This window comes from Heloderma suspectum, chromosome 6 (genome assembly GCF_057233095.1).
Source record: "Heloderma suspectum isolate Gila_16-S chromosome 6, 16-S_ref, whole genome shotgun sequence".
NCBI lineage: Eukaryota > Metazoa > Chordata > Lepidosauria > Squamata > Helodermatidae > Heloderma > Heloderma suspectum.
The window spans coordinates 40,715,400-40,730,292 of NC_139463.1; the positions used below are offsets into that span (position 1 = coordinate 40,715,400).

The 14,893-nt window shown below is 42.4% G+C and overlaps 1 protein-coding gene across 4 annotated transcripts in view; it reads right to left on the reverse strand.

The window, feature by feature from the left end:
* NSD3 (nuclear receptor binding SET domain protein 3) overlaps positions 1-11,941 on the reverse strand; it is a 92,905-nt gene extending 80,964 nt beyond the window's left edge. The window contains exon 1 of one of the 4 annotated variants that reach the window (XM_084804041.1): positions 11,525-11,941. The gene's annotated coding sequence lies outside the window, so the exon portion shown is untranslated. Of the gene's footprint in view, positions 1-4,173; positions 4,234-6,859; positions 7,027-8,965; positions 8,991-11,524 lie in introns of those variants that run through there. The other 3 variants (XM_084804044.1, XM_084804043.1, XM_084804042.1) reach the window with 3 other exon arrangements.
* Positions 11,942-14,893: the final 2,952 nt, after the last annotated feature.

The window sequence follows — 14,893 nt, forward strand, 5'->3', positions numbered from 1 at the left end:
TACTTTTGAAGGCATATAGTTAGATTATTGTTGTTGACAAACAATTGATAAGTAACCAAGGTTTCTAGCAGCCTGCAAGTCTGTTTCCTTGCTTCCTGCTCCACAGGGGAAAGCAAGTTCACTTATTTCTGGACCTGCTGTCTGGCTATGGGGTATTACACCAGAGGTGCAGTGGATGGCATGTATAGCAATCCCTCCCTCCAACCCACAATATTGATGCCAAGTCTCGGCAAGACACAGTCTGGTACCATTTTGAAAGAAGCACTGTTTCCCTCTGCTGTCAGCGGCTTTTTTAAAAGTATGTAGAGGATAATACAAGCTTTCCTTGCTGGTTACCAAAACGAAATTTATGGTTGCTGCTGGTGACTACATTTTCTGGGTTTCTTTGTTGGACACAGTATTATCTCATTTAAAAATAGGAAATACAGTAGGACCCCTCTAACTTTAATGAAACCTATTACAAAATTACAACGGAAGCCTGACATAGAATTATTGTCCTGAGGGAAGCAAGGCTGCCTTGTCAGGGCAGTTCAGTATTTTATAGTCACTATGACAACCACAGAACTTTTCCAACAATCACCCAATACATATGGCTGATCACATTCTGGATCTGGAGTTATTGTCAGGGCGAGGATTGTAGTCTGGATGTGAAAGAATTCCTTGCCTCTCTCATCATGCTCAGGTTCAGACACACTGCTATTTCCTCCCTCTAGAGGTGTGGAGGGCCAATCAGACGGGTCTGTCCCTGATGGGTAAACTAACCCCTGAGAGAAAGCCAGCAGGAGCTGGGGAGTGCCCAGTTTGTGATGAATCATCCCTAGGGAATGAGGGTGAGAATGTTTTTGATCACCCAAATGAGGACAAGTAATGAGCAGATAGCAGAAAATGACAGCCAGTAAAAGAGGCCAAAGGGTGAAAGAGGCTGTAGGTGAAAATGCATATTCTGAAGATATCTGAAGACACATATTACAGATAGGTGTTTCTATGATAATACTAGAAACCTCTTGTAGTAATGAGTGACTTCAAGTATCCTCACACATACTGAATAAATGCATGTTCTGGTCATGACAAAGAGGTAAATTTTCTAGATAGCCTAAACAACTGTGCCCTAGAAGAGTTAAGTCATGGAACCAACCTCAGGATAAGCGCCACCTGACTTAGAGTGCAATCCCATGGGTTGCACCCTGGGTACCCGTAAGCCCCCAAACTTGAACTTTTTCTGACAACCCAGAAAAATTGGCATTTTAAAAATTTAGATAGGATTTTTTTATTTGAAAAGATTTTCTTAAAAACTAGCTAACATTAAATAATCTGGATGTAAGCATGTTAGCTATATAGTTAATCTCTAAACTGAATCAACACCTCTGCCAGATACATTGAGCCAGTTTGCATAACATGATAGCCCACTGTGGGTTATTTAACCCTCAGTGAGGCTGTGGTACATGCCGGCCACCATTTTGCATATTCAATACCCAAGTGGGGGCTGTCATGTTGTGCGAACCTGGCCAATGTGGATTATGCAAAGGTTAAGATCAACAATAAACAATTATTTAAATACATCAGAAACAGGAATCCAGTTAGGGAAGCAGTAGAACCACTATAGGAATTAAAGGAGGATCAAGAGATTGCAAAGAAGTGGGATGAATTCTTTGTATCTACCTTTACTGCAGATACTCATGTTTTCCTTGAGCTGTCCATCGCAACCCCAGTATCCCTATCCTAGTCAGTCACCACTAGCTCATCCTATCAGCATATATGTAAAGCAGATACTCATGCCTGAATTGTCAGTCTGAGGAACTGAGGCAAACTTGTGGTGACAAGAGATGAGGTTCTAGAACTTATTGACGAAAATATGTAATATGTCCATTAGACTGACAACTGTACCAGCAGACTGGAAATGGCCAATGTAATGTCAATTTTTAAAAAGGCATTCGGGGGGACCCAGGAAAAGACAGGCCAGTTGGCTTAATGTCAATTGGTGGAAACTGTTATTAAATATTAAATTACTATAGACATAGAAGGACAAGTCTTGCTGAAGAAGAATTAACATCACTTCTACATAGCGAAGTCCTATCTCACTATCCTTTTAGAATTCTTTGAGTATCAGCATGCAAGTGGATTGGGGTGATCTAGTAGACAGTATGCTTGGATTTCTAAAAGGCTTTTGACAAAGTCCTTCACCAATGACTCCCAAGCAAACTTAGCATAACCTCTTCTGATGTATCAGTAACTGGTTTAAGGAACAGAAAGGAGAGAGCAGGAATAAATGGATAGTTCTCACAGTAGAGGGATGTAAACAGCATGGTCCCCCAAAGATCTGTATTGGGACAGTGCTTCTTAACTTGTTCATAAATGATTTGGGAGATAGCAGTCAGGTGGCCAAATTTGTTGAGGACAGCAAATTATTTAGAGTAGTTAAAACATAAAGAGATAGCAAAGAGCACCAAAAAGATATATTCAAACTGGGCATTAAAATGGCAAATGCAGTTCAATGTAAGCAAATGTGAAGTGATGCAGGGGGGGGGATCCTAACTTCACATATATGCTGATAGGATGAGCTAGTGGTGACTGACTAGGATAGGGATACTGGGGTTGCGATGGACAGCCCAAGGAAAACATCAATCCATTTTACAGCTGCTAAAAAAAATAAAATTCCATGTTGGCCATAATTAGGAAGAGAACTGAAAATAAAACTGCCAAGATCATGATGTCTGTACAAATCTATGGTTAAACTACACTTGGAATACTGTGAACAGTTCTGCTGACTGCAACTCAAAAAAGATATTCTAGAAGTGGTGAAGGTGCAGAAAAGGGTAGCCAAAATGATCAAGGGGCTGGAACAAAGGTTATAATATTTGGGCTTTTGCTCACAAAAAAAGATGAGTAAGGAGTGACATGATCGAGGTGCATAAGATTATGCATGGTATGGAGAAAGTAGAGATTTCCCCTCTCTCCCATAATACTAGAACCCAGAGTAATCCAATTAAGGTGAATGGTACGAGATTCAGGACAGACAAAAGGAAGTACTTCTTCATACAGTGTATTCAAACTGTGACATTCGCTATCAGAAGATGGCCACCAACTTGGACAGCTTTAAGAGGGGATTAGACAAATTCATGGAGAATATGCCTATCAGTGCATATTGATACCAGCTATAGGCTTTCCTGGACAGAGATATCTTGTCCACAGTTATTCATGGTCTTGCAGCTTCCTATCTAGATTACTTTAATGTACTGCATTGTTCATGGAGATGGGCTTGAAGGCGGTTCAGAAGCGATAGCTAGTATCAAACACAGCAGCTAGACTACTAAGTGGGACCAGGCATATGAAACACATCTTGCCATTTTTACAAAAACTACACTGATTCCTGATGTGTCTCCAGGTTCAATTCAAGGTGCTAGTTTTAAGTTTTAAAACCATAAATGGCTTGGGACCAAGGTACCTAAAGAAATGCCTTCTTGCAAATGAACCTACCCAATTATTAAAGTGCTCCTCAGAAGCCCTTCTTCATGTTCCCATGTTCAGAGGTGAGGGAACTTGTAACACATGACGGCCCACCACAACTGAAAAAGCCTTGAAGTAATTCTATTTACCCTGGACTTTAGATGCTGAGTTTTATGCAGTTTTTACATCTGGCTAATTGTTATGCTGTTACTGTTTTGAGTTGTCTTTTATGTATCTATTGTTCCTTTGATATTTTTACTACATTAGCCACTCAGATGTCATCAACTGAAGAGCAAGATATAAATGCCTTAAATTAAATAATTTAATATTGTTGCAACATGTAAGTAATAAAAAAGCTTCGTAACCAGCTATACACAACATTAAAACGTAAAACATAGTTTATATGAACTGTTCCTTGGATAAAATTTGCTGGAATGCCTAAGAAACAGGCTGCAAAAAGCAAAGCCAACAAATGATCAAGCTAAATGTTTTAATAAGTTCTCACACATGAAGCCTAATATCTCACAAAGCCTATATTTTTTTTTGACAGTGGCCTAACATGCAGTGTTTCACTGAAGCTATAGGTCACTTGCGCTAGGAATAGGACAGGGATGATTGGATAGATTGAACGAACGTCAATATATCAGAAATACACCAAGGAACTTTACATCCTCAATAACTGCAATTATGCATTATCCCAAGATTTACACACATGCTAAAATTCGTTACCAGAGTGTCCGTACTGAAGAGTAATATTCTCCAAGCTGTTCAGCACAATCCACTAATTTTCATATCTGGACAAGAAAAGGTTCACAATTACTTTTACTGGATCACGTCACTACCAAATGCAGATGATGAATGTTATCCGGAAAATAAGCACAGGCTTAACTTCTAAGATTTTTAACCCTGCATTCATTGGGTGTTATCCAACGCAAATTAAGCCATTTTAAGTCCCAGCATGGGCTTAGCTCCCTTTCAAAAATCAGTGAGATTTAGAAGTTAGACTGCATGCATTGTTCTGAGTATATGTAAAAACAGCTACACACAATAAGCTTTCAAATAAAGCACAAAACCAACAGCAAACAATATGCTTAGTTTCTAAAGCAAACTGTGGAAATGCTACAACATAAGCTTTACATATACAACAAGATCAATTAAAATATTAGAAAACACTACTTTAAGGTCACATTTAAAAATATAGGCTGTGTTTGCATGGTACAAGCATATCATGAATGAGGTGGCATGCTGATGCACACTGCCCAATCACTCCTGCTAAACAAAACATGGACCTACTCTCCTGAAAAGACAAAGCTCCCAGTTCACACATAATGATAAATGAGCCACAGATGGAAGGTCCATGGTTTCTTTAACTGTTCCAGCTTGTAGTGGAAGCAATCGGGCAGCATACACCAGTATGCTGCTCATAAACAATAAGCCAGGGTTCCCCTGGCACTCTGGCTTATCATTATGTGCAAACCAGGCATCAAAAATGGTTCAGGGAAAGTGAACATATTGCTCCAATTCTGGCTCATCTATTCTGACATCCCATTTGCTTCTAGGCCCAATATGAAGTGCTGGTTATGGACTTTCAAATCCTATACCGTCGGAACCAGCCTTCAAAAGAACCACTCCACAAAAGACCAGGTGGCAAGACAGTCTTGGCCAGCAAGAATGCTTGGGGGAGTTTGCATTAGAACAGCTAAGTTAGACTGCCAGAACAACCTGAAGTCAATTTTGGGGTGAGGTCTGTTCTCTAGTTCAAAATAGTATCTGCAAAGGTTTTTTCCCCTTCTCATTCATTTCTTTTCTGGAAATACTGCAGATCTGATGAGTGAATCAGAGAGAGAGAGAGAGAGAGAAAGAGAGAGCTGGCCACACCATTTTCAATTTCTCCCTCTCTGGCACTGCTCAGTGATGTGTTTTATTTTCTGTGTTTTATTCTCCATGTGCAAAGTGCTTTCCCAAGCAGTCTGTTTGGCTTCCCTTTCCCAGCACTATCCTCCTCCTGGAACAGCCTCCTAGTCAACAAGCTCCTGTCATTTCATTCCAATTGCAGGTAATTTTGTGTGTGTGTAAGAACAGAAAGTCTTGCTTTGTATGCTGATTGACAGGCTGGCTGGTAGAAGGCAGAAGGCAATTTCTAATCCTCCTCTTACTTCCCTTGGAATCCCTATCTCTGCAACATTTCTCCATTTCCCAGTCTCACTTATAAATGGCTTATATGTCTGTCTCATACACCCTGCTTCCATACAAGAAAGAAAAATGGCTGATTAAGATAAAAGACAAAACAAACAAATAAGACTACATTATGAACAGGAGCTGCTGCAGGGAGGGAAGAAAAATCTGGAGTGGATTTATTTGAGAGAGAGGGAAAGACTGTGTCTCCTAGCAATTTTAACTCTGGTTTTGAAAAACAGATGCTTGCTGTGTTGTGCTAGGGCTTGCCAGGAAAGTGGGGGCAATGTTTAATTTTCAGAAAGAGGCCTGCAGTGGGCTCAGACTTACAGGGAAAAATGCCAAATGCACTATCACCCCATTTTCTTAGTTTTGTGGGAGGGGGAGGCTGCCACATGCTGGGTGAAAGGAACAGGGACGTCTACTATACTGTTGCTGGGTAACAGAAATATTTTTTGGCTACTAACCAAGGACATAATTTGCCAACTGCTGGTCTGGACCCTGAACACTTTACCCATATACAACTCCTTCACCCACATGCAACTCCTCATCCTTCGAGAGCAGCAGTTCTAGCCTTGTCCTGCCCCTCTCCATTTACTGAGGTGAGATCAAGTAAGGTATGCATTAGGGCTTTTTCTACTATCTGAATTCCCTGCCTGGGGAGGTTAACCTGGCAACCTCCTTGCATACCTTCCAACAGAAGGCGGAAGCTTTTTATATCAGAGGCCTTCCTTGGGAACCGAACAACTTATTTACCAAATTCTGATTATCCTATTGCTGTTTATAGCCTATTTTAAGGCTATAAGAGAGCCAGTGTGGTGTAGTGGCAAGAGTGTTGGACTAGGAGCTGGGAGATCCGGGTTCTAGTCCCCACTCGGCCATGGAAGCTGACTGGGTGACTTTGGGCCAGTCACACACTCTCAGCCCAACCCACCTCACAGGGTTGCTGTTGTGAGGATAAAATGGAGAGGTGGATGATAATGTAAGCCGCCTTGGGTTCCTTGTAAGAGGAAAAAAGGCGGGGTATAAATGCAATAAATAAATAAATATTTTAAAGTTACCACTTTACTGACCATTTGTATATCATTTTATTTTACACATTATGTTGAGTGCACTCTTATAAAACAGCAGTTAATAAATTATATATAAACAACAATAACCAGCAACAACTGGAGGAATAGGCCATAGTAAGCACACTCAATTACTTCAATAGTAAGCACACTCAATTGCACATATGTACCTCTGAAATCAATGGCATCCTCTTCTAAAGGAGGTGTGCCTGGACTAATGTGCTAGCAGTCCATTATCACCACACCTACATGCAGAGAATGAGGGCCTTTACTCTGTCTACCATTCTCACATTCATGTACACAGTCTACAAAGCCTTTCCATGAATCCATTTTTTCTCTGCGAAATAAAAAGTAAAATAACATCTTACCATTTTTATGTAATGAGAAACACAGAATGCTGTTTTCACTGGACCAAATGGCTTTCAAAATATGAGAAATTTGCTTCATAAGTTCAGTTCTAGTATTTTAAAGCCTAGATGGTCTTGGCTGATGTTTCTCATTCTAACACAACTGTTCATTTTCACCTATTAAAATTATAAGGTAATTTAGACTATGCTTTCCATGAACAGCAGAACAGTTCATCAGATTAGCTATCATATAAAATGTGATGAGTCATTTCCCACTTTACATATATGTAGTGTTTAAGTCAAAAAGTATTCTTTTTAAACTGAAAATTTAATATTCCTAGAAAGCATTTTGCTGCAAACTTTTCTTCCCCGCTCCCTTCACCATTTGTATGTTCATTAGGTATCCATCCTCTCAGCTGAAGCCAAACATCACCACTTTAAGCAGTTGAAGAACACCCTGTGTCATCCATTGATCATGTTTTACTATGACCCACTTTAAGAAAAATAGTAACCAGAAAGAATGGCACTACTGCTACAGCTGTTGCCTAATCCAACGGAAAACATGATGGAGTTCCGGACTGTTAATGAAATACTACTACATTTAACTGTACCATTGCAGCCAACCAAAATAATAAATTATATTTTGCATCAGCCAAGAGTATTAGTATAAATAAAGCAAAAACAGAACCACTGAGAAGTCTGTAAACAGGTGCATAAAAATGAAGGGAGCATACCAAAATATGCTACTTAGGTTTTAAAACAGAATAACACAGGATTTATCAACACAAAGTAACCAAAAACACACAAGATTGTGGCTTATTTACAAGACATTCACATTTTTCTTCAGGCATATCAACACAGTAAAAAGAGAAGTAACAAATCGAAAATATTAAAGATACATTCAGAATATGGAGCCTCTCTCCACTGCAGAAAAAACTGAAATGCTATCAAAATATATGATCAAACATCACACAAATATACCTGCTTCCCACTAATCAGATACCTGAACAGCAATTTGTCTCACATCTGTTGTCTGCTGTACATAAAATTCAAACAACAGCATTTGCACAATTCAATGACGGTTAAAATATAGGAGCTCCTAGCTATTTGCATAAGAATTCAGGCAAGAAAAAACATTAAGAAAAACCTAGGGGAAAAATCCTTCTGTGTATTAAATTTAAAATATAACCAGTAAATAAGTTTCAGCTGTGCACAAACAAGTGTGCCTTTTGTCAGCAGTCTTGGCAATGTAATTTCCTTGTTTACTTAAAGAAATTATAGAAGACAGTTGCAGCTCCTTATGCCATTTACAACAGAGGCAGCCTCTCTACCTATTTCTGTTTAATTCTTCATGAAAATGAAGAGAAAAATGTTTCTGTATAATCCCGCTGCAGATTTGTATTGAAAAGGGTTAATTTCTGCACCGCAGTCCCCTAGCAGTCCTGGCTGCAGAAACGAAAGGGAGGGAAGATGTCGCTTTCCCAGCTTGCTTATGATAAATTTCAGAAAGGCATGATGGTAGGAAAGAGAAAAAGAAGCTAGGAGAAAAAACTAAAAACACCATTTGTAACCTAAAGCAGGGCTGGTTTCTTCTGGGGGGTGGGGAGGTTGGGGGTGGAAAAGAGATTTACACTGCAGTATCTGGCAGCAAACATGGCTGCCTCTGCCCCTTTAAATCCAAATGGCCCTCCTCTTCCTCCTCCATCACATTCAACTATTATCTGGTCTCTCCATAATTATCCTTAACCTCTTCTTTAAAAACACACACAGAGGGAGCCTCTCCCTATGGCAACAAGAGAACAGTATTTGAATTTTAGGTTCAAGCCCTATTCAGACATTCATGCAAATTTATATATGTAGACACTGTAGGCACACAAGCGCGCGCGTGCACACACGCACACACACACACACACACGGCTGTTTCATTACCAGTCCAAGATAAGACTTCCCCAACTCCAAGGCCAGCATTGTCCCATGAGTCTTCATGCCTTTCCACTCAAAATGTTATACAACAGCAACTCATACCAAACTACATAACCCATTCAGCATCCATACTCCAAATCACCAGACTTCTTCCATACAACTCTACCTTAAGGCCATCTCTCCAGACTCGTCCACATGCTGGTTCTATGACAATACTGGTCACCACACACAAAACACAATACCACATTTGTCTGCAAATCCATTCATAATGTCATTCACTCCACTCCACATAAACCTTTTTATATAAATTCCCTTATAACCTTTAAGCCCAGGGTCTCCAACGCAGAGCCCATGGGCACCAATATATTCTTGGTGCCCACTGGGTTCCCTGCCCCTCCTGATTTTTATTTTTAGAGGGTTTGTTTTTAATTTTAAAAAAATAACTGGGAGGCTGGTATGCTGCAAAACAAAGCGTCGGCCTCCAGAGCCAATGCTTCTGAGTTGCACGTCTCTAAGCCTCAAGTGTCTGCCTTCTGTAAAAGGAGAGTGGTTTTATGTTTTGGAGTTAAAGCCCCCCTCACCTCTACCTTCTACTTAGGTTTTAGGTAAGTTACTTTTCTTTTGGGTCACCATTTGCCTTCTGGGAAATGGGTGTTTTGTGACCAGCCATGCCCTCATGGCAGCCATTTTGTAAAAGGGCCCATGACACTCTCACAACATTCCAAATGAGCCCACTGACCCCAAAAGGTCACAGTTCAAACCACCTAAAACAAGTCAATACCTATGCTTCCATCACATCGACATCAGCAACAGTCCTCTTCTCAAAGCGCCCTGGCTATCTGATCATAACCTTCATATACACGAATTGCCTTTTTCCTCATCAGTTCTGTTCATAAACCCTATTTCTCCGAATCCCCTTCAGTCTCAACCCTAACACCCACATCCTCACAACCCTTCTCACCCCAAACCTCAATGCCTATTGTCCCATGCAAGGCCTACCTTCCTATCATCATCCCAGCTCCACTCCCTGTTCCAGATTCCTATGCTGCCCATTTCTCTTGCATCCTCACATCCCTAGCTCTCACTGAACCCACATATTCCCAAAAATTCTTCTTGCCCATTTCTCCTCACAGCACTACCTACCACAGTTTGGCAAGGATTAAGCTGGATGACTACCATTTGTTTTAGTAACGTGTTTGACATTTGGACAAATATTTTGCTCTGCTACTTTTATTGCAAGTTCTTAGTGCTGCTACTGCAAATATTTAGCAAATAAACACAAGCATGCTATACTCCTCAGAACCCAAACAACTGCCCAAAGCCCCTCCTTCCCCTCATAATGACACCTAACCCAGCTTTCCCCAACCTGGTGCCCTCCAGATGTGTTGGACTAAAAACCCATCACCCCCAGCCAGCATGTCCAATAATCATGCTGGATGGGGATGGTGGAAGTTACAGCACATCTGGAGGGGGCCAGGTTGAGAAAGGATGGAATTCCCCTCCATTCACAGCATAGTGGCTAAGGCTACAATCTTATACACAACTACGTGGGAGTAGGTCTCATTGAAGTCAATGAGGCTTAATTCAAAGTAGACACATATAGGATTGCACAGTAAGAGACTTTCAAACACCCCCTCTGAATTCAGTAGGTGGCCTTAAGCAAGCCATCCTCCCTCAGTCCAACTTCAGAATAATACCTACAGGATTATTTGTCACATTTGCATCTTGCCCATTTTCAAGGGGGCTTAGGGCCATACAAGAGTTTCTTCCTATTTAAGCCTCAGATACATACCCTAAACGGTAGGCTAGGTTGAGAAATAGTGACTAGACCAAGGTCACACAATGAGCTTAATGGCTGAATGAGGATTTGAAATCATGTCCCCCAGCATTCTAGTAGCTATACCACGTCAGCTCTAAATTACTGAGAACTACTTACTTGGGATTACTGTGATAAACATATAAATACTAAAGTGCTGTATAAATCCAACGCATTACAACAGTAAATAACAACTTGTGCTTGCCTGCAGCAAGTAAGATTTGCTTCTCAGTGACCAGGCAAGGTGACTAGGCATTGCCTTCCTAAGTTGTTTTTCCTTTTAGGTCTCCAAATGGCTACCTAAGTATGTATGGGAAAGCTGGTAACACAAGGCAAGAAAGAGAGAAGGCACCAATGCAGGAACATGAGGAGAGGGCACCTTTAAATGCACAAAATTATAGTTTATGGTGCTCAACACATTTCAATTAAAATCTTCATCAATGGCATTGTAAAATAAAACACCCTGTTTCTCCAAAGGATCTGCGGCAAAAGTAATTCTTTGGGGCAGGCTGGTAAGCAAATAAACGTTGTGGACTAGAAACTTTTGTACTCATTTGTATCATTCTAGTTGCTGCATCGCTAACCGCCCCCCTCTCCGCTCCACCCTCCTCCCAACCCTTCCGCTGCCCACCTCACAACTACACACCCCGCCCCGTCCAGACCCCGCCCCCTTCGCTCAAACTCCCCCTCCCTCCCAGAGCCCCGCCCCCTTCGCTCAAACTCCCCCCCCCCTACCCACTTCACCTCACCTTCAATCTGTTCCATTCTAACTCCCCCCTGCCGTATCGGACCGATCACAGCAGAGACACAAAGCGCAGAAGCTGCGCGGGAAAAGAACCGAGCCGGGCCGGGCCGGGCTCGGCAAGGGGGGCGGGCCAGGCCCCGCAGTAGGCCGCGCTCGATCCCCGGCCTCAATTTCTGCAGCGTTCCCGCTACTACCGCCTCGGCCGCCGCCGCCTCCGGGCGCCGCTTCCACCACGGCCGCCGTCCCGGGCGGCCAAGGCGCCGCAAGGCCGCGGGGGAAGCCGCCGAGGGCGAGGAAGGGGGGCGGCACCGAGTTGTGGGGAAAGAGAGGGGGCGCTGGCGCTCCGCTCGCTCTCGCAGGGTCCCGGTCTCGGCCCTGCTCGTTCCCGCTCCCTCCGCCTCCTCTTTCTCCTCACGCACACAAAGCTCCACACACAGTCAGCGCCGGAAAAAAAGCGGCCCTCTCATTGGCCGCCGAGGCTACGCTAAGCCCCGGGGCATGCTGGGAGTTGGAGTTTCCCTCCCAGGCCTTTGGGCCTTGGCAAAGGGGCTTTTGGCTTCCTGCCTCCTCCTCTCTCTGGCTGGGAAGTGACTAAATTTGCCAGACAGGAGTAGAGGTAGGGATTTTAATTATGATTCCCCACCTCCCACCCACTTTATTTATTATAGTTCTACCAAGTAACATTACACACAAACAAAAATAACCCCAGCATAATAAACAGATCGATACGAAAACAAATAGATATATTTTTATACAACGGTAACCTTTTATCTCATATTTTTATTGATCTGTTGGCTGCTTATAAGCCCTGCAGAGGTTGGGGGTTGGTCCTACTTAGAGAAGTGCAAATAACAGGCATGCCGTGGTACTGTTGACAATAGAAACTAGCAGTGCGTGTTGTTGCTGGCTTTCTTTTTTAAATTACTTCTATGGTGTAGGGTAGATGTAGGCCATAATCTCTGGTGCAACCAATATGATTTTTATTGAACTGTGACCCCAGACGACTGGTTGGTTTGTAAGAGATTTGGAGCTGTGGGAGTGAAGCCACTCCATACTAGAATAACAAATATCTTTGAGGAACGCAGCAGCTTAGGCTTCAATCCAAAACACATTTTCCTGGGAAGAAGTTCCACTGAAAACAGCAAAACCTTTGAGTAAACTAGTACGCCTGGGTCCCCCCCCCCCATTATTTATATGTTCATGCACTCATTTGAATGTGCTATATAGACTATTCTTCCCTTCTGCCGCCACCCCCAATCCTACAGACTCTGGGTAAATATCAAATATTCAATAAATATAATTCCTCATGTTTTAAAATAACTACTAATTTAGGACTAGTTTTAAAGTATTCATCACATCTCAAAAGATATTGTACCAATGAGAATGGCACAAATGAACAAATAGCAGCTCTTGCCTTGTGATTTCAGGGCTCTTTGGAAACTGGACCATGAGAAATTTAAATATAACCGTTGGGATTCAGAACACAAACAGCAGGCTAAGACAATATGGATTTGGCTTAATTCTTAAGGTGTTTGAAATGAAATGTTAGAGAGGGAATTGAGCACCAACCAACAGAACTGAAGCAAGACATTTCTATTTATGTGGAATTTGGGGGTAACTATGTATGTATGTGTTGCAGGGTCCTTTTAACTTGTGTATTCTATGTAATGTTCATGTGAGGTGTGTGTTTATGTTCTGTGATTTCAGGCTAGCAGGGCTAACGCAAGACATTTTGCTGCCTCAGGCAGAGGAACAAATGACACCCCCGCCCCCTTCCAGTCAAGGTGCATTCTAGTCAAGGCCAGCCACGTTACACAACAACAACAACAACAAATCACTAACAATTTGCCCTTTCAAAATACTGGCTGCCTCACTCTGCCTAATAGTAGGGCAGGCCTTGCAATAGTAGGTCCTGTATAAATAGCACGAGCTGCACAAGGCTGGAGAGAGACAGAGAGATTGTGTGTAGACCAGCCGCAATTCTAAATGCACAGTTTCCTGGGAGTAAGACATTTTGAACATGGTGAGGTTTACTTCTGAATAAGCATGTACAGGATTACATTGCATGCCTATTAAAATGAGGCATATCTGGAGTAATATAATCATAGAATTGGAGGGGTCTTGTAGACCACCTGGGTCAGACCTAATCCAGTTCCAACACTGGAAGGATATGAGTACTGTCAATGTATTAGTATTGTGTTTTAACTCAGTGGCCCAGTTTTCACAACATGAGGGTGGTTAACCACTCCCAGTCGTGCCAACTAATTTCCTTAATTACCCTCACCAGGCATGGGCTGTTGACTTGTCCAAACCCAGCAAGGATGGCTTGTTGGGGTGGTTAACAAACCACCCAGAACCCACAGCCAGTTGTAGGGTTGTGGAGTGGGTTGCTAACCACCGCAACAAGCTGGCCTTGCCAGGTTTGGACAACATGAGAAGCAGTGGCAGGGGTGTAAATTGGTAATAGTGTGCTGCAGTGATCGTATGAACAAGGGACAGAATTCAAGGGGGTGCTTCCACCCCTACCAATTCTCTTCCACCCCACCAATTCCCTGGCAAAGCAGCCCCTGCTGCTTCCACAACATCAATCTAATGCTTCCAGGGCAACCCAAAATGAGTGGAAATGCTCTTTTCTAGGAGGAGGCAGGTCAGTGGAGCTCGCATAAGAGAGTTCTACCAACTTGCCTCCTTCCAGAAATAAGTGTTTCCGCTCATTTCATGGCTTTCTGTAAGAAGTGCTAAACAGGGCCAGCCCTACCATTAGGCAGAGTGAAGCCGCCGCCTCAGGCAGCAGATGCTGGAATGTGGCAGCAAGGTGTTGGAGGAGAGACTGTGTGCCAGGCAGCCTACTCTGTGCCCCCTAAGTTAGCCTGCTGCCTTCAGGTACAGTGGAAGATGATGCTGTCCCATTAACAATGTTGTTGAGAGATTCATCTGCCAGTCCCGTTGGCTTTTGTGCTTGGAATGAGAGAGTTCACCATCTTGTTCTTCACCTCAGGCAGCAAAATGTCTTGGGCCAGCCCTGGTGCTAAATCTCCCTTGCATAAGCAGTGGGTCCCACTTGCACAATGGAATTGGCAGGACCCATCACTTGCAGAAGGGAATCAGTGGGGCAGAAAGGAATTGGCAGGGGCTTAAGCACCCTGTTGGATCCTGCCCCAGGCCAATATGTTTTTATTGACATATATATATATATATATATATATATATATATATATATATATATATTGTGTGTGTGTGTGTGTGTATATATATATATATATATATAGTATTTATATATTGTATATTTCTTTTGTTATATTGATTACTGTTTGTTTTGGGGGGTATTTTTCTTGTGTAAGTCACTTAGACTTCCTTGCCAGTGGGAAGTGAC